The sequence below is a fragment of the Coptis chinensis genome, chromosome 7 (genome assembly GCF_015680905.1).
Source record: "Coptis chinensis isolate HL-2020 chromosome 7, ASM1568090v1, whole genome shotgun sequence".
Lineage (NCBI taxonomy): Eukaryota > Viridiplantae > Streptophyta > Magnoliopsida > Ranunculales > Ranunculaceae > Coptis > Coptis chinensis.
Window position 1 is genome coordinate 13922212 of NC_141462.1, and position 26779 is coordinate 13948990.

The following is a 26779-nucleotide window of genomic DNA, read 5'->3' on the forward strand; positions in this document are numbered from 1 at the left end:
CATTGTTACTAGAATCGGGGTTGATGAAAGTTTCATCTTCGCCTTGTTCATCGCCAGCTATAAGGTTATCAACTTCGTAAAGTTGTATATCCTTATCAACCTCACCCCTCATTGGGTATTGATCCTCTAAGAATCGGCGTTACGTGCTTCTATTTCGTGACATGCCCTTGAGTATCCTCCCCTAGAAGACATACCCCTTAGAAGTCTCAATCGTATCTTATAAAGATACACTTCTTTCCGTGAGCACTCAACTTTCCAAATTCTCGATTTTGAGAAGTGACAAAGGCAAAGACACCCCCATGGTCTAAGGTAGTTCAAAACGGGTTGTCTACCACCATAGTTCATAGGGTGTTTTGTCAACAGTTTTTGAAGGAACTAGGTTAAGTATGTGCGCAGCGCTAACAATGCATCACCCCAAAATGAGATAGGCAAGTTAGCCCTGAGCCATCATAGATCTAACCATGTCCAATGGGGTTCTATTCCTTCTCTCGAGACACCATTCTCACAGGGTATAAGGAATAGTTAGCTGTCTAGCTATACCCTTATTTTCACAGAGTTCCTTAAACTCATCGAAAAGATATTCACGTCCGCAAATGGGTTCTTAAGGCCTTTATTGTCCTATCAAGTTGATTCTCAACTAGGTTCTTGTACTTTTAAAACAGTCCAAGGCGCCCTGATTTGTGAGACATCAAGTACACGGTCCCATAACGTATAGTCATCTGTGAAGGTAATGAAATACAAAGCCCCATGCCTTGTTTGTTACATTCATTGGTCCACGGATGTCCGAGTGAATAAGTTGTAAATGATAAGTTGCCCTTTGGGCTTTCCCAAAAGGTTTCTTGGTGGCTTTTCCAAAGAAGACAACTTTCCACAGGTTTCCATTTTAACAGAGGTTAAGTTACCTAACAACCCTCCCTTGCTAAGCGGTCTATCCCATCGGTGTCAATATGTCCTAGTCTAGCATGCCACAATTGGCAACCAACCATTTTAGACATAAAACTTCAGTTTGTGCTAAGTGTAATGTCATAAAAGAATTCATTAAATAAGCATGACCTATCAAACTGTTATTTAAAGATATCTCAAGCGAAGTTAAGGAAAAATTAAACACATAGAATTCTTGAAGTAATTTCAAAACTGATAAAAGATTTCTCCTAATTGAGGGTACAAAGAGTACTTCTTCAATAAGGATGGATCTCCCACTCGCAAAAATCAACCCTACAAGTGCACGTGCCCAAAACATCAGCTACACTTTGGTTTCCCATGTGGACTCTCCGAGTTCCTTGTGGAAGTTTCCTCCGAAATCTTCAAATAGGGACCTATCCCGGCTTATGTGGTGCATGTCATTTGCTGAATCTACAATCCAATATTGTGATGAATCGACAAATGACAAGATTTTATCACATTGACATGACTTAAAGTAAAACTCACCTCGGAGAAAGGACATGCCCCAAGCATAGTGTGTCCCATCGATAATGAACGGAAGCATTCAACACTAGTCATGTCTATCGACTTCCTAGGTTTCTTTTGTCGTAGGTTAGGCTTGGCCTTTTCCTTGCCTTTCCCTTTTCCACTTTTCTTGTTCCAAGGAGCCTTCCTCTTTTTGGAGTTGACAACATTTGCTTCAGTTTTGAACAACGGGCTTTTCATTGAGAAGCCTTTGTTCCTCAAGCTCACATTTCCTTTGCACTGCAAAAGTTTGTGATAATGTCGTCATCGCGGTAAGATAAGACGAAATTGTTCCCAAGTTTTAGGTAAAGACCTAATGACAGCTTGAATTTGTTGTTCATTTGACAGACTGCCCCGCTTGGGCTAACTTCAAAGAACCATGTTTCTCATCACCGCAATGTTGTGTCATAGAGGTATGGGGCAACTTTGATAAATTTGTCAAAACTCATTTGTAGCCTCCTCACCGTGCAAGAGTCGTACCCCAAGGTCCGCCTTTACTTTGCTTCCCATAGCTCTTTAGCCGATCCAAGGCCATCATACCGCATCATGAAGTCATTCCTCATGGTGCCCAAAGATGGCAATTCGGGCAACATTATCTTTGCTTGTATACTCATTGTACTTTTTAAGTACAGCAAAGATAAGCGACTTGTGTTAATCCTTCAAATGTAGGTTCTGCTCTTCGTCTCGTTATTACATCAATGACCTTCCTATCTGCGGAATTAGCCTAACTTTCCTAGACCAAAGTTCGTAATTTTATCGTTTAACAAGTCCTTTTCGTAGCATCGTAAACGGGGGATTTTCCATCGGGTGCCATTCTATCAAGTTTGAATTCCAAAAATAAGATACTACTTAATAAGAATCATCTCTTAAATTAAATCTAAGTAATCCACATTTTCACATATGAGATGATCATGATAATCTACTAGCATGATTCTAGCCATTAAATAAAATCAATGCATTTGACTATCAATAACATAGAATATGCAAAAATCTACTACTTAAATTTCCATTTCATAAAATTGTTTCTACAAAAAAGAGAGTTTCCTATCTTTAAAAACAATGTAGAACTAAACAGAGCTAGTCAACCATGAACATAGAAGCGTCCCGGGTGCCTGTGGGAGTCATCCTCATCCTCTCAAATCACTATCACCATTTGAAAATTACTAGCCACTTCCTCTGTTTCCCCGTGAGGTGGGAAAATAAACCCTGATGACACATCATATGGATTTGGTTCCTTAGCATCATCCCATAATCGATGTAGGAGAGATTTAAGTGGTCGAGCCTCATTCCTATCCTGAATAGGACTGGGGCTCTTTGGTGTATATTCTGGTGATGGTGGCTCTGTCTCTATCTTATCAGATTTCAAGACAGTACTCTAGAAAGTTCTCCTATATTGCTTAGCAGTCATACGTTTCTTGGAAGCCCGTCTCCCAAGATCTGGTTCAGTTTTCCTACAAGTTTCGGGTCTATGTGACTTAGGCATTGTGCCTTAGTTTTCATATGACCGTTGATAGAAAACAAACAATTTTATATACATGCAATAGTAAAAATCCAGATTCAAATAATTACTGCATGGTAAAAATAAACATCCTAATGTCAATTTTTAATTGTGGAAAAATACATGTGAAAAAAAAATCCTAAAATTTATAGAGAAATAATCTCAGAATTAAATTTCCATGTAAAAATTTCTAAGAAAAAAAATTTCCTAGAAAAAAATTTCCACTAATTATTTCCCATAAATAATTTATTTTGCAAAAAAAAAAAAGCAATATCTAATTAATTTTAAACAACCTAATTATTTAAAAATTAATTAAAAGATTTTGAAAAAACCGCAGTTTTTCAAAAATTGTAGATCACAAGATCAAAACCGCAAACAAAAGCATGCAAACTATGGAAAACTGGCTCGATGCCAATGTTTGATTTTATCGATATCTCATGCATGATTCCTACGATATATACAATTACGTTATACCACATGCATAAAATAGTGCAGCGGAAACAGAAGATCGTACCTTGGTCACAACTTTCAATTTGAAGTTCCAAGCTTTGATCTACAGGAGAAGATGTTCTTGGCACACTCAAGATCTTATTCTTCTTAACTTTGTTGGAGTCAAGTTCCAACCACGAACGGGAAGCAACCTTTTTTCACGAACCAAAAACCAAGAACTGACAATGGCTAGGGAGGATACCACCTATGGAATCTCCACAAATTACTGGCTTCTACTTTAGAAAATGTTGGAGGCTGCCATTAAAGGAGAGAGAGCTTTTCTTGTTGTTCGGATGATCAATATGTGAGAGGTGGGGGGTCTATTTATAGAGGTTCCCACCTCCTCAATATCTGATAGGATAGAGTCATATACTCATCTAATATCTGATAGGATAGAGTCCTATACTCATCTAATATCTGATAGGATAGAGTCCTATACTCATCTAATATCTGATAGGATAGAGTCCTATACTCATCTAATATCAGATAGGATAGAGTCCTATACTCAGTGGTTTATCCTTATCTTGGTGGGCGTCTATCCAACCTTATTTCCAACATATTTAGATACCCATTATTTCTACATATTCCATCAGTGAACTTAGGGAGATTTAAAGATGGGGATTATATTGGCCAAAAATTTAATTTAATTTGAACTAATGAGATTTATTAGATACTTACATTTGCAAAAAAATTATTCCATTCATTCCTAAAATATGACTTTAAAAAGCTAACCAAAAAATCTTCAATAGATGGGTATGTGTATGCGTGTGAATTGGATTTCCTGATTTGGGCTGTAACTTATTTTTTGGTATGAAATCATTTGACTTTTCTTGGAATTTAAATGATAGGTAGGTCATTATCTCGTGAAGAGATGAATTTGAGCTTGAAATTCATTAGTGGGGGTAGGTCATTATACTTATAAACATGAGCTCCGATCACCACATAGGTGGGGTTGAGATGGAGAAGATGAACAATATCTGTTCTATTTATTGTTTTATTTTGTTTGAAAAGAAAAATAGAAAAATAAAGTTGATAAGAGTGGTTTGAGATGTTGGTCTACTAACTTCAGATGCTTGTATGATGATGACACGTGGCAAAAAAGATCAACATGAGTGAAGATGAGAAGGCAACATTGAATGAGGATGCTGACACGTGGTATAATCTGCTCCCAAATGTGTATTTTATTACCCTTATATTACTATATTATAGCCTTTTTTACGCATAATGAAAATACAACTCATAGCTTTTATTGCATTTTTTTTTTAATGTTACAGAGCATTTCATGCCACTTATCATAAAAGCTGCATTCTAGCGCCAAAATGAGCCTTATTAACACTTATTATGAAGACTCAAAGCTGCTATGAAAAAGTGAGGAAAAAGTCAAAAGTCAAAGGTCAATGACTCAAAACCAGAGAACTGAAAGTCATGTCCTTAACTCAGAAAACTAGAGATGGATGACCTTGTTACAAATGAAGACTTGCTCAAAAACCTAGCTTGCTCAAGAAGATATGAAAAAGCAAAAACAAAAGCAAAAGCAAAAACATAAAACAATATAGTGAGGTGTCTTGATTTTAGAGGGAGAGGGCAAATCAGTCTTTGGCAAAATATGTAGTATAAATGCCAAAAAGTAGGATGAGAAAAGACATCTAGACTTAATCTATGGTCATGCAGGAGTAGAATAGATTTTAATTTCAAGTCCTTTACATTTTCAAGTTTTTATTTCTTGTTTACTTTTTGTTCTTCATTTCAAGTTTGTTCTTCAATCTTTAATACAAGTTGTTTTTCAATACAAGTTTACATTCAAGTTTGTCTTTTAAATCTTCAATACAAGTTTTCATTTTTCAATCAAAGTTTTCATTCAATGTTTGTCAAGTTTTAATACAAGGTTGTTTCATTCAAAAACAAGTTATGAACTTTAAGGATACTACCTTCCCCTCTTCAAAAACTCTCATCAATCCATCTCTAAAAATCCATGGTGAATCTTATCAAACTAATCTTTGAATACTAACCACTATACACAACTTCAAATAGCGCCGCCATCATGGATTGGAAGAAGTAGATTCATGGTTGAGCTATAAGGAGGGAAGCAACATTCTACCCCTTCCATTTATTGTTTTTCATTTTTTTCGTCATTTCATTTCATTTATTTTAAGTACTTATCTGTTTTGTTTCAAATCCAGGCACGTAGTTCGAATACTAGAGAGGAGTTGGATCTGCTGACGGAAACCGACGAAACTTCACTGGAACCGGAGGGGCAATCGCCCGTTGACTAGGCCGCGACCGCCTGGCCACCAGCGCGCGACTACCCAGTCATGCACCTCTAGATACCTTTCTGTGGTTTTTTCACAGTTTGATCCAATTTGTCTTGTGGTTTCAACTACATATCCGAATTTTGTAATAGAGTAGTATAAATCAGTGAACTTTGTTGTATATATATATAGGGCTGGCAATGGGTTGGATCGGTCCGGATATATGCAAATCCAAAACCGATCCGCTTTTCAACAATACAGACCCAGAATCGGACCCTACCCAAACGGATATTTGAGTTAGAGAACCATAACCAAATCGAAAACTTTTTTTTGATTCCGGATCCGATCCGTTCCGAACCAATAAGCTCAATTTCAACTCGGTGAACCGAGTTTTTTTATAATTGGATCATAATTTTCGTTATATAAATATTAAATAATTTTTTTTTGCTAAATACAAAAACAAAGTACACAAATCCAAAAGACATAATGAATTATTTGAAATCCAAATTTGTAAGGAAGGATTTTCCTTTAGATAGAAACCATCTTTTTATTATGTAAAAAAATATTGTAATATTACATATGCATTTTGCATATCTTATTTTGAAACTTTAAATATTGCAATGTTGCATAAGGTAATAAAAATATATGGTGGAGGAAAATTAGGAAGAATAAGAGTAAAAATTTTAATCGGATCAGGCCTATAACGGTTCGGTATATACTTAATCCAGAACCAATCCAATAAGAGTCCGGTTCTGATTTTCAAGACCCAGAACCGGTCCAATATACTAACTACCTGATCCAGACCCATTTTTATTGGTTCGGACCGGATCGGGTATCGGTTCTTACCCGACCCATTGCCAGCCCTATATATATATATATATATATCGGTTAGGCTAGAGTGACACTCTTATTGTGCCACTCTTATCTCACACTTCTCTTGAACCGTTCGATCTCTTCTCAAGATCATCAGATCTAATTCACTCAAAAATCGCAAAATTTCAAAGTATTTCAAAAACAAAAAAACGAAAAAAAAAAAAAAAAAAAACGCGAAATTGGTTTGGAAAACTCATCTCGGTCTTCTTCTTCTTCTCCAAAACCCAAACCCTTCAAACAAATTCATAAATTATTCAAACAAATCGGTTAAAAGAGGAAATCCAAAATTTCTTGATACAATTGTTAAAAGAGGAAATGGATTTCTTAAGAAATCCAGGATGTTTATGGTAACTGATGAGCTAATTGTAGAGCCACTTTCACCAATCTCCAGTGTCTCCTTTGTCAATAAACTGGGTGTGCCACTCAGCGAATTAGAGGAATGAATTGTCAGTGTGGGTGAAAAAGAGCTAAATACTGTGTCATCACTTCTCTCTTGAAATTATTTGTTCAAACTTGATTAAAGTGCAACTTTTGGTTGGGTCTTGAATTTAGAAATCCTTCTGGATGAGTGAAATTGTTCATTGTTACTTTGTGTTACCCGTTAATACACCAACTATCGCATGTATTTCATTGAAGGATGAGGGTTTTCCAACCTTCCCTCCACGAAGGATTTGGATTCATTTATGTGAATCACTAAAAATTATTTTACTGCTGAATTATTTGGCATATATGAAATGATTTGTGTCAAAATGCATCTAGAACCCTTCTTGTAGAATACTTAACTTGTAATTTATTGGATGTCACTATGGTAATTTCTTGTCTTCCATAAGGATGTCACTATGGTAATTTTATTAGGTTGTGTTTATTGGATGTTTGATATATTACTTTACTATCAACGGTGGTTTTGCAATGGGTTGGATTTGTTTGATATATTCCTTTACTGGAATGGGTTGGATTTGTTTTACTATACTTTCCCTAGTAGGTCTATTGTCTGATTCCTTGATCTTCTACTTGTATATTTTTCGCTATTAATCGATGTCGCTTCTTTACACAAATGAATTAAGTTAAAAATTGTCAAAGACAAGAAATAAAGATTTGAAGTTTGATGTTCACCGTTGTTCTTGAAGTGCTAACACGCACGACTTGAAGTTTGATGTTATAGTTGAAGAATATGATTTAATGTAACATGTGCACGGTATTGTATATGCAGGTGAAGACTATCAAATGTTCGAGTGAGAAGAAAGTTTGCAGAGATTACTCCATTCCTTTTGTCAGCTCGTTGGATGCTAAGGATGGTATTGTGCTTAAGAACTCGTTGGATGCTAAGGATGCAGTATGCCAATGTTGCAACCCAAGCTATTTTAGCTTGGCAGGAATTCTTGTATAAAATAACTTTGGCATATGCAGTAAGTAGTAGTCTTTGTTCTTTTGGTTGCCCCCCACTTTGTTGTTTGTTTTTGTTGCAGATTTACTAGTTGGTTTTCTAAGTTACATGTGGATAACGTTGAATTTTGTTTTTTTGCAGGTCTTAAAGCTACAACAAAAGATTCAAGCTCTCCAAGCAGGAAAGGCAAAAACATAACATGCCTCTATGGATTGATTTACTGCTCATATTAGGGTTTCCTCCTTATATCCAAAGTTCCTTTTGCATTGTGGGTCGTCCTGTTTCTGGGTTTGGTTTTTAAAAAAGGTCATCTACTTGCATAATTTTGTTAGAACATTTTCTACTGTTAAAATTGTGAGACTTGTTACTATCGATGTGTATAATATGGTTTAGATTCCTTTGGTTGATGACTGAGGTAGAAATTATTTCTGTGAACGTAAGTTTGATTTCTGTTTGGGTATTGAGTGGTTTGGTACAGTGCAACTTAAATATCCTGACTACATCTTTCATCATTTCGGTGAACTCTGTCAGAGTTTTAACTAGCATTTTCGGTGAACTCTGTCAGAGTTTTAATTAACATTTTCGGTGAACTCTGTCAGAATTTTAACTAGCATTTTCATTATGAGACTTTCCAGGATGACATTCCTTACCTTATGGAATCAAGCTGCAACGGCTGTCTTGGCAGTTCTGAGCCTGTCATTTCATGACAACTGGAAATAAGACCGAAGAACCAAATGACCATTAACTTTTATTTTTATTAACACAAAATCCAGACCCGTTGCTAGTAAATATCATGTCAAAACTCAAACCCTGCTAGTTGAGTCTTAGTTCGACTTCTAACTTGGAATTTGTAATCACAATTACTGTTTTTGTTTATTCTGTTTTCAAGCTTATTAGAAGTGCGCTGGGGGCTAATAAATCTCTATGGCCTTTGGATACTAAATTTTCATGATGTAAATATGTAATCAATAGAAGATGTATTACAAAGCGTGACTTGGAATACTAAAAATTCATAATAAGATCAACATAAGTTAAAAACACCAATGAGGTTGCATTACGTGTATGAACAACCTTAATATTCCAACCTGAATTTCACATGGTAATAATATTTCAAACACACCAAAAGCAAATGAGAATGCCAGTAAAAACTTGTCTCATCAAGTATCTAATATAAAGCTTAACAGTGAAGATGAGTTCCTCCGATCAGTCAAAGTATGACAACATCTTGATTAAAAAATAATTTACCATACCAGTCAAGGTTACGAAGACCAGGATGAAATTCCTTACCTTTTCACATAGGGGAATTCAGAACAATCAAAACAAACACTCCTTGCTATACCAAGCCTGGCATTTTAAAAGGTACCTTACATTACATCAAGTATTTATGCACCTTCAGAGTATTACAACACTACGTATTACAATCTTTAGTATGTATCTTCAAAGTATCTTCTAGTCTAGTCTACTCCAGTCCGAGTTGGATCCTTAGTTCTTCTGGCAAAATACACTGGTAAGAGGTGTCCTGGAGGTTAATGAGGCCTTGAGAATGGAGCGAGCCTGCATTAGAAATCAATTGGCATTAAGCAATCTTCAATAATATTTGGTGACAGAAAGCTTTCAGATACTCAAACTAGACTATTAAACAATAAGCTTCCACTCAAGATATTCCCTTGAAACAACTCTGTAAGTCAGAGTATAACAACCTACCATAATGCAAATGTTGTTGGTTTGGTACAGTGTGAAACATTGCAACTGCAAAATCCAGACACACTAATTATGTAAGGGAAACTAATCTAATCGGCTTTCTTTTGATTTCTATGGGATGATCTAGATAGCAGTCACACTATAATGTACATACAATCTCATGATTATGTGTTATGTTTATATATATTGCAACTACTGGCTAGTAAAATTTAAATAATTTATGCAAACTCAGATTCGCTCATTTGCCATCTGCCAATGTTGTGAGTTGAGAATTCTTATACTAGTATCCCATTTACCAATCACTTTTGCAGTCTACAAAGCATGGCAATACAACATTTACTCAAATTGTAGCATAACTTAAGTTATTGCTGATATATACAGAAGTAATTACTGAACCGCTAGTGCTTTCAATATAGGAAGCAATTGGCGCTAGATACAAGTATTCTCAAACAAGTTCATAGAAAAATTATGTTCACGAAATCAAGATCAAAGAATACAAAAAGAAATTGCTATTTCAAAGTATAGTGAGCCTTCTTATACATATAATATTCCATTAAGAGAACTATATGAGATTAAGGGCATAACATTACTTGACGTCTTGACCAGTATATGGAGAGAGTGTGTTATTCACTTAGTCATTTCATATAATACATGATTAGCTGGGCAAAATAGAGATTCTGATATGGATGAAATTTGAAGTTTACAAGTTAAGTATTCTACAAGAAGGGTTCTAGATGCATTTTGACACAAATCATTTCATATATGCCAAATAATTCAGCAGTAAAATAATTTTTAGTGATTCACATAAATGAATCCAAATCCTCCGCGTGGAGGGAAGGTTGGAAAACCCTCATCCTTCAATGAAATACATGCGATAGTTGGTGTGAATGGGGAACTTGGTGTATTAACAGGTAACACGAAGTAACAATGGACAATTTCACTTGTCCGTATGATTTCTAAATAAAGTTGAACTTTAATCAAGTTTGAACAAATAATTTCAAGAGAGAAGTGATGACACAAGATTTACCTCTTTTTTTCACCCATCACGACAATTCGTTCCTCTAATTATTTGAGTGGCACACCCAGTTTATTGACAAAGGAGACACTGGAGATTGGTGAAAGTGGCTCTACAATTAGCTCATCAGTTACCATAAACATCCTGGATTTCTTAAGAAATCCATTTCCTCTTTTAACAACTGTATCAAGAAATTTTGGATTTCCTCTTTTAACCGATTTGTTTGAATAATTTATGAATTTGTTTGAAGGGTTTGGGTTTTGGAGAAGAAGAAGAAGAAGACCGAGATGAGTTTTCCAAACCAATTTCGCGTTTTTTTTTTTTTTTTTTTTTTTTTTTTTTTTGAAATACTTTGAAATTTTGAAATTTTGCGATTTTTGAGTGAATTAGATCTGGATGATCTTGAGAAGAGATCGAACGGTTCAAGAGAAGTGTGAGATAAGAGTGGCACAATAAGAGTGTCACTCTAGCCTAACCGTATATATACATAAAATGAAAATATCAAAAAAATTAGTTAATATTAGTTATGTTATATTAGGATGAGTTGATCACTTGGTTGAAGTTGTACAACTTACCAAGGATTAGAGTTTTCATTGCTTTGGGAAGTTCAAGTGCGCGAGATGAGTCGTGAATCATTCGCTCGCGTAGGGAATCAACTTGGTAATCAACACTCTAGTTACGATTAGCTCTAGTTAATCTATTAAGTATTAGTATTAGTATTAGTTTTAATTTTATGTTTTGGGCCTTTGAAGACAAAATTGTATAATTATTAAAAACCTAGACTGTGGGCTTTTTAAGTAGGCTTTTTTGTAATCTAAAGCAGGGAACGCTCGAACGGTTGGGCCTGATTCTCAGATCATGCGCCAACCAACGTCGCCTTCACCTCAAACAGCGTGTAAGCACGACTTGTGATAAGAGCCCAAAACTGTAGTTATCATTACATTTAGACCAATTATGTGTATAATAAATAATAGTTAGTACTGTTTACGTGCTTTTGTATATTTTAGGTCTTGGAGTCAAATATGTGAAGAAATATATCACTTTTGCAAGAGAAATGAGCAAAGGTTGGTTGCTAAGAAGTTCTATGGTTAAAGCCCAAGTTTCAAGGAGAAAAAACATTTTTAAAGCCTAGTCAAAGCTGAAAAGTCAAAGGCAACGCGGGTAGAAAAAGAGAAGAAAAGTTAACAGAACATCCGCAGGCCGTATCTTTGAATGCAAACCTCGAAATTGGGCCTATTATATGTCAAAACGACCGGCTCGGAAACATCTCTCTAATGGTCCAAGCCTTGACCCAATCAGAGCAGTAAAAGTAGACGAAAAGGGTGTTGAAGTAATTTTGCACAGAAAAACCCTTTTTGGACATATGTAATTAGATTTTGGGCTTGATTTCATGGCCCAAAATATGGCTCAAAAGCCTACGCATGAAATTGTAAACCTAACCCTCTCCTATATAAAGAGGTTTAAGCCTAAACAAAACTTGGCTACTCCCATATTTAGTTTAGTTTTAAATTAGGGTTCTCTCTCTCTCTTTCTTTTTAGTTTAGTTTAGTTTTAGTTAATTAGTTTAGTTTGTAGCCTCCATTAGATTAATAAAAGTCAAGTTATTGTTCTTCATTATGTCTTCTTCTTATTCTTCTATTAATGATAGTCTAATGACTTCTAGCTAAACCTCCATTAGAGGGGTTTGATGAAGCTTGATGAAGACTTGATATGTTAGTTAGAATTATTGCTTGTTAAGAGTTTCACTCTAGTAGGTTAGTTGATTCGCCATGAGAATGGGTTGAACTTCCTCACATGCTAATTATTAGTTGGTAGAGATTGCCATGAATAATTAGGGATCAAATACTTAATCTTAATTGGTTAGGATTACAATAATCTACACTAGCATATTAGGAGTACATCAAAGTGGAATCAAATCCCCCTAATTTCTTCTCCATATTTTATTCAATTCATATTCAATTGCTTAGTTAAATTAGTATAAGTTAAATTCATATATTTAGTTTCATAGTATAAATTCACCTCTATAAATATTACTCTTACCATTGTTTCTTTATATTTGATTAATTGGATTCTATTATGTCTTGGTAGTTTAGGAGTGGAATGATTCTGTACTCTATATATTGCATGAATATACATGTGAGAGTAGGAAATAAATAATTGATACCGTAAGAATAAAGTTAGAGAAATCTAGTTGAGTTTTTACTGGTTATCAACTTGGGAGGTAAACTCTAACCCTCCTTGAAGCCCATGTAAGAGGATACCTTTAATGTTACGAGCATGCTTACATGATTGTTTGATTTAATTTTTTGTATTGTAATTTCAATTCACGCATAAGACTAAACCCAAGCCACATAACAACCATTGGGTGGTCATTACCTAATGTAGATAAACCGGACGTTGCTTGTTACTTGAGGCTAAACCAAATAAACAAATTAAAATCAATTAATCAACTAGAGCCTAAAGTAGTCACCCTCCTCTAGAAAAGGACAAAAATATAACCATGAGGATTTAGAGTAATCAATTACCAGATTTCGGTGGACCAACTACCTTCCTTACTCCCCTCCCTCAGATTCACCATGAGTGAGATTCTTGGTATCACAACACTTGGTGAAGTGATGGCTTACTCTTTTGAGCCGTGTAGTAGATCCATCCTAGTTTCGAGCTCAATTGTTCGTTTGAATAGGGCATAGTAATCTATAGACCAAGCAAATATTTTCAAAACTCTAATTTGCAAAAACAAATTTCGATTGTTTGAGCATCCACTGCATCGTTTGCACATTTTAAGAAGTTTTGAGAGTCTTGCTAAAGTGCATAATACTAAGTTCAAGCACTACAAGGTTTAACGAGCATAAAACTTACTCATGTAGGAGAGCACGTCGTCCTAGACAATCTCCGATTTCTCATCCCCCACTGTCAAAGATGGCTGACGAAGTCGTGCAAGCTGAAGAGCCTCTCTCCAACTTCTACACACTGTTGGAAGATGGACCTCCATCTTGTATACAACTCACACTGTTCACGAGCGATTTTTGCATTCTACCAAATGTGTTCAATCTTCTATCCATCTTTTACAGGTTTGAACACGAGTTATTGTACGAACATCTACGCCAGATGCATGAAGTATGCAATACTTTCCACCATCCGGCCATCACCAACGATCAAGTGAAGCTACGAGTGTTTCCTTTCACTTTAGCTGGTAAAAGTCATGCATGGTTTCTTTCTCAGAAGCTTGATTCCTTTGATACATGGGAAAAGGTTGTGTTCTCCTTCATGAAGAAGTATTTTCCACCGAAGAAAATAGAAGAGATAAGAAGTAAAATATAATTCTTCAGATAGAGTCCGAGTGAGACATTTTCCGAAGCATGAGATAGATTCTTCGACTTACTCTATTCATGTCCTCACCTTAAAATAGAAAAATCCACTCTTGTCCAATGTTTCTTCAAAAGTCTTCTCCAAAAACACAAAGTAACCTTCGACATCATGAGTAATGGTAATTTTTTGGATAGAGGTGCAGCCGAAGCTTTAACCTTTCTTGAAAACCAAGCTGAAAATAGTACCCATTGGGGCGATATAAATAACTCTAGAACAGCCCAACCCAGTACATCTAAAACTAGTGGTATTTTTTAGATGAAATCCGATCCAGAAATCAAAACTTTAATTGAAGCCCTTACAAGAAAGATAGATGCCCTTACAACCAAACAAAAAGACCAAACTCCTCATCCTGTCATGAACATAAATACCTCACCATGCAACTTCTGTTGAAGCTTAAATCATATAGATACCACTTGTCCCTTGCTCACAAACATATCATCACTTCCACCATAAGAAGTCTGTGCTTTCAATATACCAAATGCACCATGGAGACAACACCCTAATTTCGTATGGACTAATAATCTACATACCCAACTGATAAGAGCCCAAAACTGTAGTTTTAACCCCTTAACCATCATACTTTTAGACCAATTATGTGAGTAATAATTAAGAGTTAATACTGATTACGTGTTTTTATGCATTTCAGGCTTCAAACTCCATTATGTGCAGAAATGTGCCACTTTAGCGAGATAAAGGAGCAAAGGTCAGTTGCTAAAGAGTTATGTGAACAAAGGCCAAGATTCAAGGAGACAAAGCCTTTGTAAAGCTCGGTCAAAAGCTGAAAAGTCAACACGGGCAGAAACAGTGCACAAGTCAGCAGAACTTCTGAAGGCCGTAACTATGGACTAAGACCTCGGAATTGGGAATATCTTATGTTAAAACGACCGGCTCGGAAAGAGCTTTCCAATGGTCCAAGCCTTGCCCCAATCAGAGGAGCAAAAGTGGACAAAACATCCGTCGAACCGAACTGCAGCTGAAGAGCCCATTTTGGACTAAAGAAATTGGGTTTTGGGCCCGATTTTCCGGCCCAAAACATGGCTCCAAGCCCATGCACGATTTTTGGATCTGAAAGTATAAAAACAAAAGCTTGACTCTTTGTTAAGGGAGTTAGGTTAGGAAGCTAATGTTAATGGAGTTTAGGGTTAGAAAAAGATAGATCTAGATCTAGTCTTTTTACATTCATTCAATTAGTTAGTTTGGAATCATATTTAGTTTTTAGAATAAAGTATTAGTTCTTCATTTCAATTTAGATTATTGTTTAAATTCTTATTTAGATTTAGTTGTCTTAAATTCATAATTAGTTATTCACAATCTTAGTTCTAAATTAGTTTTAATTTCAGTTTAATTTAATTATGTCTTATTGTTATTATTGTTCTTCTGTTGGGAATGGTAGTATAGAAATTTCACATCAAATCATTACTCTCACCATTGTTCCTTTTGGGTTTGATTAGTTGAATTCAATTTAAGTCTAGACAGTTAAGAGTGGAACGAATCCTTACTCATTATATTGCATGATTATGTTTTGAGAGTAAGAAGAATTGATTTAAACGTAAGAACGGTAGGATTACGTATTAGTGTTGTTAACATTAATATTTAGGATTTCTATTGTTTTTACGGTTATCAAATGGCGCCACTGCCATCTTAATCTCTTTCTAGACAAGAATTCAATTGCTTGAATCCAAGGGGCAATCCCCATTCTCTACCCACCCACCCTTTTAATTTTCATTCTTATTTCTTGAATTTTCGAAACTGTTCACTGTTTCAGGCATAGGGGCTGCGGATTCACAAAGAAAAACACTGCGGTAAAGGTATTTCTAAATTTTCGAAAATTCTGAAAATTTTCAGACATAATATTTAATATGTTGTTGATTTACTAGAATATTTTTAGATTTTTAAAAGTTGGTTTACCTTATGAAAAAATACGATCTTTACAGTGCTGCATTTCAGTTTTCATACCGTATGTTATTGAAAAACAGACGAGTAAAGTTACTTAGAGAGTTTTAAAATTTCTATAATTTTTACAGGAGTATCTATACTAAGTCAGGAGTTTGTAGTAAAAATTTGACGAGTTTTTGATTTGTTTTGACCTCCTAAATAGTAGAGTGTTTCCAGTGTATTTATGCAGTGTTGCAAACACTTAATATCTGGAACACCAGCCGATAAGGAGAGGTTGTAGGACTCCAATTGCTCTAAAGGTTTTACAAAAACAAGTAGGATCTGTCAGGAGTCTCCAGTAAAAATTTGGAAATTTTTGGCTTTGTTTTGATGGGTTAACCATTCGGTTGTTTGTATTGTGTCCGAAAACTGTTTCACAAACTTTGCAGGGCATTAAAGGGATATCATAGCTCCGATTGATCTGAAATTTTACAGGCTACTTGATAGACGTCTTAGAAAATTACTGTAAAATTTTAAATTTTTTGGAGTACAATAAAAGGCCTAAAACTCGAAAACCCTGAGGCACGACCCGCGCCCATACCGAGCGCGACCCGCGCTAAAACACTGGACATTCGAAAACCTTGAGCGACCGGTAGCCTAAGCAAAAGCGCACTGCGCTCAAAACACTGAACTCGAATTTGCACCGAGCGCACCTGCGCTTCAAGTGAAGCGCCCCCCTCGGCCTGATTTTGCCGGATTTCCATAGTTTTGATTCAAATTTTCAATTTTCAAGTTTTTCAGTGTTCTAACTTGTTATATACACTGAACACGCGTGAACAAGACGCTATTTATAAGCGAAGCAAGGATGCAATCAGGTATTCCTTTTTTCCACACCTCGCATCTCTAGTTAGAGGTTTCTACTAGTATATCAGAATTGTTTGGAGTGTTGCATGTTTAGTTAAGTTCGACTTAGTCTTGCATGAGATTAAAGTCTGGTCGAAGAAAAACAACTAACGTAATTACACGGCAACGTCGACAAACACGTCTATCTAGTATACCACCCATTACACCTCTAGCTACTATTCTACACACACCACCTGATATAATGGCTGAAGAAAGAGAGACTCCTCTCTCTGACTTCTACAAAGCCTTGAGCGATAGCCCCAAATCTTGTATCGTTATAGCAGACCCAGTAGGGGATTTTCGAATCCCCCCAAATATTTTTAATTTGTTACCTGTTTTTCATGGTTTAGACCATGAAAAACCTTATCAGCACATGCGTAGGATTGAACAAGTCCTAACAACATTCCACCATCCCACGGTTGGTGCGGAACAAATTAAACCGGGGTATTCCCTTTCACCTTAGCCGATAAAAGTCTTGGTTAACTGCCCAAACACCAAACTCTGTGGACTCATGGGCTCAACTTGTTCAAGTGTTCATGGAACAATTTTACCCACCACTAAAGACAAATGAAATGCTTCAAAAGATTCATTTCTTCCGCCAGAATCCTCATGAATCCTTTTCGAGGCCCGGAATCGTTTCAATCGATCTTCTCATTGAATGCCCGCATCATAATCTTGCGAAAAGACACGCTTTGTTCGTGCCTTCTTCAAGGGGCTTTACATCGTCATAAGGAGGTTCTAGATATCATGACCGGGGTAGTTTTCTTAGTAAAGGAGCCTTGGAGGCTTATAAATTCTTAGAGGATCAATCTAAGAAGAACAACAATTGGGGAGGTAACGATTCCTCCCGCTCCTCTCCTTCTTCTCTTGAGGTTAAATATGATCCCGAGCTTAAAACTCTTATCGATGCCCTCACTAAAAAGGTAGATGCCATCTCTCGTTCAACAACAACCCACTCCAGTCATGAACATTAACTCTACTCATTGTAATGTGCATTTGTAGTCTTGAGCATTCCGACTTCTATTGTCCTCTTTGTCTATGCACAAACACCACCACAACCATCACACTTCAACCGGTTAACTCAACATCAAGGACAAAGGAACTTAGGTGACCGGAATAGAGGTTTAGTACCCATAACCCGTAACTATCAACATCAAGACATGAACGCTCAACAAGCTTTAATTTCAATACAACCATCTATAGACAAAGTAGTAGTGACCTTGTTGGAGAAACAAAATCAAATTATGCAACAAAACTCCAACTTGATGAAAGATCGGCATGATCAAAACTCTAATATGATGAAACAAACGATGCAAATGATGCGCGGTCTTTGTGCCAAAAGGTTATTGACATGTCTTCTAACCAAAATAATAACCAAACCGGGTGTTTTCCAACTCAAGCAGTGCCTAATCCTAAGTCAACAAACACCCCTTTGAAATAAAATGGTATTTCTTGTAATGATAATATAAACCAGAGGGACCTACTGGTGATCACTACCCCTTCGCTCGTATGCAGTAGTTGATAACCAAGTGACTATGCCTAAAGATTACCCGCAAACTAAAAATGATACCATACCAAATACTATAATAGAAACTGAAAACCCTACAACTGTAGAAGTACCAGTTAAACCACAACCAAAAGGGAAAACATTACAAGACCCAATAATAGAAAGTGAAGACCCTACACCTATAGAGGTTCCAATATGGACACCTAGATGGAAAATGGATAGAGATAAAGCAAAAACTAATAAAACTTTTATCCCTTCTGCTAAAAATAGCGATAAAGCACCGTATCCCCAAAGACTAGTTGTGTTTAAAAATGACGAGAATTTTGATGAGATTAGGGAAGTGTTTAAAAATTTGACTATAAACCTACTTTTTCTAGAAGCTATAAAAAGTCTACCTGAACACGCTAAGTTTCTAAAAGAGTTGTGCACCAAGAAGAGGAAAACCAACATACCCCACGAAGCATTCTTAACTGAACAATATCTCTCTTTATCTGAACATAGTGGAATTGTTAAGTACAAGGACCCTGGTCGCCCCATCATCAGACATTGCACCTTAGGTGATACCTTCATAACAACTGCTTTATTAGACCTGGGGGCGAGTGTTAACTTACTCCCTTTTTATTTATATAAACAACTAGGTCTAACAAAACTTCAACCAACCAAAATGACTTTGCAGTTAGTCGATCATTCTATTAAGTATCCCAAGGGTGTAGTTGAAAATATTCTCGTTAAAGTTCAGGATTTTTACTATCCAAATTTACTTTGTTATTCTTGACACGTTGTTGCTCATGATTCCATTCCCATCATCTTAGGGCGCCCTTTCTTGGCAACCAACCAATGCCCAAATCAATTGTCGGGATGGCTCAATGACTCTTTCTTTTGGAAATCTTTCGTAGAAGTTAACATGTTTAGACAAAAACAGGGGACAACTAGGTTTGCTGTAGAAGGGGAGTGAAGTCCATTGAGAGTTTTGTACCTCACATTAGTCGCGGTGACACTTTAGTCCCCACACTAGTAGATACCCTCTTATGGAAGAAGACAAGGATCATAATTTTACTCCCTAGGCGTAGATAACATCAAGGAGGATTTCCTTCGACTCTTTTTGCAACCCTTCTTTTACCGCCATGAAGTTCTCTCCTATTGACATCCATTCATCTCCTGGCGCCATGACGGAAGAAGAATTTTTTGCCCTCTATCCCAGTGATTCTTCTTACCCACCTATTGCAGAATGTCTTGCATATCTCAAGGCCTCTGATGATATAGACCTAAGAACACTAGTTGAACACCATTCACCCACCTCACATCCTCATGTCACTCATTCACCTTCTATCACGAATGTTCCTCGCCCTCTACCTTTTCAAAGAACCATTGAGTTTGTACTTGACCTTGGCATTTCTCCTATGCTTCATAACTATCTAAAACCAACTGGTGAAGAAGTAACACCCAAGGACAAGCCACGACACTTTTTCATTTTTTCCATTTTTCCTTCTCAAAATTATCCACATCCTACGATCTTCCACAACCATCAATTTTCTCACGCTTCATTTACTTGGCATCCCTTCGTAGGAGGACAAAGAAGAAACTGTGATTTCGATTAGGTTTTAGATCTATAAGGCTTTGCTCTCATTCCACTAAGCTACGCCATAGAAAAATCTTGGTGCTTAATTCTGTTTGATGGTGCATTCCATGTTAATTATTTGTGGGAAAGACCCACAACTTTTTTTTGATTGTTGATATATGGTAAACTGCATTTTAATACATATATATTAGATAAAGTCTCGAGTATCTGACTATAAAAGACTCATTTTATTCTTCGGTGGACTCCATTCCAATCTTATGTTATGGGAGTGCACCATTAAGGCAACCGGACCCTCCTTTTGGAGTGAGTGGTTGTAAGTGTCGGATTCTTAGTCTACGCTTCATGTGACTCACGATTTATCTCTTGCACTTTTTCTCGTGGATTGAGTAGTGCTTCTCTATGGAGTGAGTTTCATTTTTATTTCTTTATCGTAATTTTGTTTTGTTTTTCTAAAAATCAAATATATAAAAACTAAATAAAATAAAAACATAAACATATATTAGTAAGTCTAGGGAATCTGACTTTAAAAGACCCAAGTTTACGTACAATACCAACTTTATGGAGTATAGGCCAAACAAAATTTTCAAACTTAAAAGAGTTTTCCAATTTTGTTTGGGGTGGCGATTTTGGTATTCATTTCAAATCATGTTGCCACCCTAAGCCTGTCATGTTTACTCCAGTAGAGTTTGTGTTAGTTAGTATGTACCAGTTTAATTGTGCTTCATATTATCATATCATCTTTACAATATTTCTGTTACAGGTACTATCAATTTTTGCCACGTTTCTATGTTAAATTCTTTCCTTATCTCTTTACACTTTGAGGACAAAGCGTTCGATTGTTTGGGGGTGGGTTAGAAACATTTACAAAAATCAGACACTTTTAGGATGTAAATTACGCACTTTTATTTATAAAATGTTAAAAATTATAAAAATTAGTTAGTTACATAATTTAATTGTGCTATTGAATTGTTTCATGAACCCCCTTCTCCCAAATTGTTTGGGGGTGGTATAGAAACACGATGTAAATGTGAAGCACATATTAGGTTGTATATTACGTATTATTTGTCTTAAAAATAATAAAAATAAAAATAAAAATAAAAAGTTTATGTTATACACTTAGGAATATTGGTATTGTTTCTTTCTATGCTCTTAATAATCTAGAAGTCTCAATGTGAGCTTTTGCATTAGAATAGTTTTTTAGAAACTTAGGTTAATATGTAGGTAATAATCTTTGCATCTATCTATAAATATATTACATGAGTATCTATGATTGTTTGGCAAGAAGTTTCTGAAATCTAGGCTAGAGTACTTATTCTACAAATCCTGTGAGAATATAGCCTAAAAGCCTTATATGAGTGAAACATTTGAGAAATGACACAAGGGAGAAGTATATTCGAATAGAGAAATCACACGCCCACTTGCTTGACCACTATACCATGTCCTAAGAAAGAATTTAGGCCCTTTTGGATCGATATAGCTAGAAATTCGACCTAAGTATATTTTCCGCTAGTAAGCCTAATCGAGCCTTTTCATTAGCCCTTTTTTCATAAACCACAAATCCTTTTACCCCCTGTTACAAAACAAAACAAAATAAAAAAATTCAACCTACCAAATTTTTATAAGTCCGAGAATAGAATAAGGAAGAAAGAAGAAGAGAAAACCCATTAAACAAAAAAGTTAGTTAATTGCTTGAAAAATAAAGAAAAGAAGTTTCCATCCAAAGAAAATAAAAATAAAAATAGAAATAAAATAAAAACTCCAAAAAAATAGAATAAAAGGAGTCAAAAGCCAAAGAAAAAGAAAAAGAAAAAAATATATGGCTAAGGATGGAAACAAAGTGTAGAAGCAAAGGTAAATAACAAGGTTTTCTCTAGTTACGAAATATGAAGACCCTATTATCTCAGACTTGTCTTTTTGAATATCCGTTTCCTTCATTCTTAAACCATCTCCTAATCCCCGCAACACCTAATAAAGACCTCTAGCTCAATTAGGAATAGGTTAGTGGGATAGTAAGTGGCAGATGTGTTTGATCAACTTCGGTTTCCTTGTGTGTCATTGAGATTGTAAGGTAAAATATGCCCACTGCACACTGGAGTAGCAAAACTTGAGTGGAAAAATCAGAGTGATTTTTGTCTTGACTTTTATTTGAGAACCTACTTAAGGACGCTATTCCAAAGTTTCAGAAACGGACCTATTACTGCATTTCATAGCATTACTCATTGTATATATGTTTATTCGTAGATGATTGATTATTATGCATATATTAGCTTAGGTTTCGACATGATTATTCTGTATTCATTGCTAGTGAGATGTATAGATAATTGAGACATAAATAAGGAAACAATAGTTTTATTTCTTAGTCGTTGTAGTATAGATGAAGTTTGTGAGTACCTTCATCGAAAACTCTCACGAGGCTATAACTTCGTCCCACTAGGGAATTCCTAGTGGTTTAAGGCCTTGTTGCATATGGTCAATGCAATCGCACTCAGCGAAACGAGAATAGATAGAACTCCATTTTTGGTCACTTATTCTAATTTCTCATCTTTGCTTGGGGACAAGCAAAATGCTGTTTGGGGGTGGTTTGATAAGAGCCCAAAACTGTAGTTTTAACCCCTTAACCATCATACTTTTAGACCAATTATGTGAGTAATAATTAAGAGTTAATACTGATTACGTGTTTTTATACATTTCAGGCTTCAAACTCCATTATGTGCAGAAATGTGCCACTTTAGCGAGATAAAGGAGCAAATGTCAGTTGCTAAGGAGTTCTGTGAATAAAGGCCAAGATTCAAGGAGACAAAGCCTTTGTAAAGCTCGGTCAAAAGCTGAAAAGTCAACACGGGCAGAAACAGTGTACAAGTCAGCAGAACTTCCGAAGGTCGTATCTTTGGACTTAGACCTCGGAATTGGGAATATCTTATGTCAAAACGACCGGCTCGGAAAGAGATTTCCAATGGTCTAAGCCTTAGCCCAATCAGAGGAGCAAAAGTAGACAAAACATCTGTTGAAGGCAACTGCAACTGAAGAGCCCATTTTGGACTAAAGAAATTGGGTTTTGGGCCCGATTTTCCGGCCCAAAACATGGCTCCAAGCCCATGCACGATTTTTGGATCTAAAAGTATAAAAACAAAAGCTTGACTCTTTTTTAAGGGAGTTAGGTTAGGAATCTAATGTTAATGGAGTTTAGGGTTAGAAAAAGATAGATCTAGATCTAGTCTTTTTACATTCATTCAATTAGTTAGTTTGGAATCATATTTAGTTTTTAGAATAAAGTATTAGTTCTTCATTTCAATTTAGATTATTGTTTAAATTCTTATTTAGATTTAGTTGTCTTAAATTCATAATTAGTTATTCACAATCTTAGTTCTAAATTAGTTTTAATTTCAGTTTAATTTAATTATGTCTTATTGTTATTATTGTTCTTCTGTTGGGAATGGTAGTATAGAAATTTCACTTCAAATCATTACTCTCACCATTATTCCTTTTAGGTTTGATTAGTTGAATTCAATTTAAGTCTAGACAGTTAAGAGTGGAACGAATCCTTACTCATTATATTGCATGATTATGTTTTGAGAGTAAGAAGAATTGATTTAAACGTAAGAACGGTAGGATTACGTATTAGTGTTGTTAACATTAATATTTAGGATTTCTATTGTTTTTACGGTTATCACCAACCACCTCCAGGTTTCAATAACAACATCAAACCACCAAATACATTCAGACAATAACAATTTACATATAACAATCGGAACAGAGCATTGGTGCCATCCTAGTTTAACCAGAACTACCAAAACCCATATAATAATAACAAAAAAGACCTAGTTCCAGTTACACCACCAACTAGTGTCCAAATAGATAAGCCAACCGAAATAATGCTATCAATCATGCAACAACAAACTCAAATCCTAGTATCCATGCAACAATCTCTAAACTTGTTAGCCCAATACAAAACCTAGAAAGGTGTGTTCCCAGGACAGACAATCCTAAATCCTAAACCAACAAACACAGCCTTTGAAGCAACAAGTGATGTGAACGCAGTTGGAGCACAAAAACTTCTTTCATGAGTATTCCTATCTACGAGGATTAAATCCTGTTTTCCATGATGTATTCCTTCCCTTTCCTCTCCGTTCCATCTTTTTTTTCAAGGGAATACATCAATAAGGTAACCGGACCCTCCATTTGGAGTGTGTGGTTGTAAGTGTCGAAGCTTTAGTCCACGTATATCTCACATATTTTTTGTAAAATACTTTTTACTCGTCGTTTGAGTAAGTGTGAACCTGTGAAGCGAGTATACAATTTTCCTTTTCTTTATTTTATAGTTTTTTTTCAAAACAGTTTTTCCCTATTCTATTAATGAAAGATTCTCAATATATCTAGAGTCATGTGATTTTCCAAAAACAAAATGGGTAATGGATTATACACAGACCAACCCTTAGAAAAATGCAATCTAGGGGCGGTTTGAGATCAGTTTTGCTTATTAAGGGTTGCCTATATCACCGCACTTATAACACCCCGTCATTTATTTGCTTTTCCTATAATAATAATAATAATAATAATAATAATAATAATAATAATAATAATAATGAAAATAGATAAAACGGATAGATGATAACTATCAGCTTAGGGATAAAAGTCCCGTAAATAAGTAGATAAGTTTCAACCCTTGTTTTTCGGTGAGGTTTTAAAAACTAGAAAAAAAAGAGTATTCTCACGTAGAGATTTTGAGGGAAAGACAAATGGTGAGTTTTAGAAAAAAAAAAAGGGAGTTTTAATCGAAAAGAAGAAAAAAGTTTGAACGAGGAAGATCGTCGTCCTTTTCTAGAAATGATCGACTTCGGTCTTTCAGGATTTTTATCCCTGTTCGATTTATAAACAGTGAGTAGTCTGACGATATTTATTTTGTTTAATTATTTGTTTCTACTAAACATATCAAGAATATCTTGCTTTTACATATTTGAGATTTTGTAAACTCAGAATGGTGTTGTGGTTAGATACAAAACTTTGAAATACTACAAGAAATAAAATTATGACCAATTTGAGAATTTAAACTGTCGCCCTTGACACCGCTTGTTAATTAATTGGCGTCGCCATCAAAACCAACTCGTCCTATATATTTTTGGTTGTGTTTGACTGATGTGTTTTGTCTGATTGTGTGGTGATGTTAACTGTTGTAGTTATAATTGAATTGAATGGTGGTTGTGGTGGGTTTTACTTGGTTGTTAGTCGTTGGATGGTGAAGAATAGAGTGGGTGCTGGAGAATGAAGTTGAAGCTTCAGAACTGGCGCATTAATGGAGGTCAATGTCGATCCTGTTGTGAGGGACGAATTTGATAAACAATGATTTGGGTTTTTGGTAGGAATTAAAGTATTAGGGGTTTTGTTGTAGGTTAATTTTGGTTAGTGGAAAGTTGATTTTGTTGTGGTTGGGGCTGTTGAAGCTCCAGAGGAGCCATTAATGGAGTCGATCTCAATTTACCCAGTATAAGGGAATCGCAATTTGTTAGTATAGATAGGTAGGGGTTTGAAAAAGGAACCAAACTGCTGGGGTCACTTGTGGTGGCGAGTGGCTGATTGGTGGTGGCTGGAGGTGGAGGCGCTGGTGAAGGTGTTGTGAGGAAGGAGATGAACAGTAAAGTTCGATTTGGGCTTGGGCCAAATGGGCTTATGGGTTTTAAATTTTAGATTTTTATTTTTAGACTTAAGTTTAGACTATGGGCCTTAGGCTTTGGGCTTCCGGGGTTAGAGGAGTTTAGGTCTGGTTGATCACCGACCGACCGGGGGCCGGTTGACTCTTGTGGACCATTGGCAGGTTGACTTTGACTGTTGACCAGGGTTGACTTTGACTAGTTGACCCAAATTTGACTTTTACCTCGAATTATGATTCGGTCTATTAGGATAGGTCTAGAACTATTAGCATGCTTGACTTTAGGCTAAGACCTTTCTAAATATACTTGTGTACATGTATTTACTACTCTGTGATAGTTCAGTCTTTTATGATACACAACGTTATGACACTTATACATCCATGAAATTAATAACGCGTAAACCAAAAATACATGAATCAAGATACTCATTTGTTCTCTAAAATAATATATGCAATAAATTTCAATAATGCGTAAACAAATTTACCGCACCCTTTTAAAACTCTCCACACCTCAAGTTTTGGAATTGAGTTTTATGACTGCTGATGTCATATATTAGGTGGGCATTTATTGAATGTGCCATAAATGGCCCGTTAGCGTTATATAGGGGTATTCATTGAATGTGCCATGAATGACCCGGGTATTCATTGAATGTGCCATGAATGACCAGATTGTTTGGACTGCCCTAAAGAGGAACTAAGGTATTCGCCTTGCGGGTTAGTTGTATTCCTTGAGTGTACGGGAATGTAGGGTTGGGTATTCCTTGAATGTGGCGGGAATGACCCAGGGCATTCATTGAATGTGCCATGAATGGCCCGTTAGTAATATGATAGGTATTCCTTGAATGTGGCGGGAATGACCTAAGGTATTCATTGAATGTGCCATGAATGACCTGAGTTTTGTGACAAAGAGGCTATGAAATATATGTATGAAAGCCCAGAGGTGGCTATGATATGGTGGTATTCGGTAGGAGAGAGGCACACAGGAATGTGTGATTTGGCAAATGTGTGGAGTGCAAATCGTGGAGTAGGTACTAAAGGGTGGGTGTATAAGAAAAGTAATTGAGTAATTGATAAGAGAAATTGATTTGATTATGCGAGTGTGTTTGGGCCTACTTTTTAATACATATATGATATCTACATATGTTATATACAAGTTCTAACTTTCTTTTGCAGGAGGGTAGGACTAAATAATATTTTGTGCAGGGATGCGGTCCTACCCTTATACAGCAGTGGATATCGATAAGTTG

The 26779-nt window shown here is 35.9% G+C and overlaps 1 long non-coding RNA gene across 1 annotated transcript; it reads left to right on the top strand.

Annotated features, from left to right (window-relative positions):
* The first annotated feature begins 7227 nt into the window (after positions 1 to 7227).
* Positions 7228 to 8374, top strand: LOC147486150 (uncharacterized). The gene is made up of 2 exons (XR_015202711.1): positions 7228 to 7961; positions 8081 to 8374. It is a non-coding gene; the product is annotated as an uncharacterized LOC147486150 (long non-coding RNA).
* The last annotated feature ends 18405 nt before the right edge of the window (positions 8375 to 26779 follow it).